This window comes from Varanus komodoensis, unplaced genomic scaffold, assembly GCF_004798865.1.
Source record: "Varanus komodoensis strain SLA01 unplaced genomic scaffold, ASM479886v1 scaffold5, whole genome shotgun sequence".
Classification (NCBI taxonomy): domain Eukaryota; kingdom Metazoa; phylum Chordata; class Lepidosauria; order Squamata; family Varanidae; genus Varanus; species Varanus komodoensis.
In genome coordinates, this window is record NW_025336087.1 from 37,332,643 (window position 1) to 37,334,290 (window position 1,648).

General features: G+C 36.8%; 1 protein-coding gene across 2 annotated transcripts in view; it reads left to right on the forward strand.

Moving 5' to 3' along the window:
• The first annotated feature begins 1,109 nt into the window (after positions 1–1,109).
• Positions 1,110–1,648, forward strand: part of ADAMTS19 (ADAM metallopeptidase with thrombospondin type 1 motif 19) — a 106,457-nt gene continuing 105,918 nt past the window's right edge. For both annotated transcript variants that reach the window (XM_044446853.1, XM_044446855.1), the window contains exon 1: positions 1,110–1,267. The gene's annotated coding sequence lies outside the window, so the exon portion shown is untranslated. The remainder of the gene's footprint in view (positions 1,268–1,648) is intronic.

The following is a 1,648-nucleotide window of genomic DNA, read 5'->3' on the forward strand; positions in this document are numbered from 1 at the left end:
ATATTCTGCCTACAGATTGAATGGATAGGGAGATAAAATGCACCTTTGTCTGACACTTTCGCCTATAACCAACGCATTTCTCCATATTCTGTCCTAAGAGCTTCTTGTCCATGATATAGGCTTCACATCAGGGCAACTTAGTACTGAGGTGTGCACCTTTCTTACAGAACCAGCCATAGTTTCTCACAATCAGTATAGTCAAAGCCTTAGGTATAGTCTGTAAAGCATAAACTGATTATCTGAACTTCTTTGATGACTTCAATGTATAGTTGTGATATGCTCTTGAGTGCCTCTTTTCATAATCCAGTTTGACTGGTATTTCTCCCTGCCTATAGGGTATAATTTTTTGTTGTTACACCCTGAATATTGCTTTGTTTATGTTGGAAATTAGTGCTTAGTGGGAAATGGTGCTACATTGCTTCACTGCTTAGCATCTCTTTTCTTGGAGACTAGAATGTATATTGAACATTTCCAGTCTATGGACCATTGTTTTGTTTTCCACAGGTTTTTTTTGTTGGGATTGTTATTCTAACTATCTACCATTGCTGCATTGGCCCTTCCAAGGACTTTTATAACAGCTTTCTGTTCTATAGCCTACCTCTGAGAATATTTATTATTTATGGTACTATATTATTATTTATGGTACTGAAAGCATTTGTGATAACCAGCTTGCACCAACACTTCCTGCTTTAGATTATCCAACACAGGAACACAGTGCTCTCTGTCCCATGACAAGCACTGAATCCAGATTGAAAAGTACCTAGATAATCTGCTTCATTCAGAAATCCATTGATCTGGGACTCCACCATGTGTTCTGTCACCATGTACAAGAATGGAATGTTTTTTTTTTAAATTCCCATTATTTTAATGTTTAATTAATTAATGTTTAATTGATTTTAATTGGGGTTTTAGTATATTTGGTTGGATGCTGTGGGTCTGTTCTATTTATTTATTGTAAGCAGTCTGGAGACATTCTGTAGGGGACGGGATAGAAAAGCTGTTAATAAATAAATAAATATTGGAGACTGGCCAGAAATTAAGCAATACAGTGAATTTTTTTTAAATAAAGAACTTACCTTGCCATTTTTAGAAAAGAAAAGACAGAATCACACCTTGATATAAAGAAGCAACAACCACTCAGCCAGTTTCCCCTTCTCCGGGCTACTGTTATAAGCCAGGAAGGACAAGAGTTCAGCATACCATCTTATGCCTATCCTGCTCGAATGGAAGGTGATGAATCTCTTCTTCCCCAACCAAGGAGAGAGGGGTATGTTTTTGTATGCAAGCAGCTGTGAAGAAATAGCAGCTTGTAATAGAGAAAGAGAGGGAACCGTGAGTCAGTTGTGAGGTGAGACACAGGGGGTTGGCATCTCTTCTTTGAGGTTCTGATATGAAATAGCAGGTCTACTGCCTGATGGAAATGCGTATGCTGCTTCCTTACACTTATGCTTAATTTGTATATTTGTAACACAACAAATATTATACTATCTATGGAACTGTTTGAGTTTCTGTTAATAATTCAAGCTGCTATCTTTCTGTACAAATAATTAATCCTAACATAGTTGTCAAATTGTATTCAGAGACTTAAATGCAATACTAACACCAATATTTACTCCACCCCAAGCTTTTGTATAATTCAGTCAAGAAC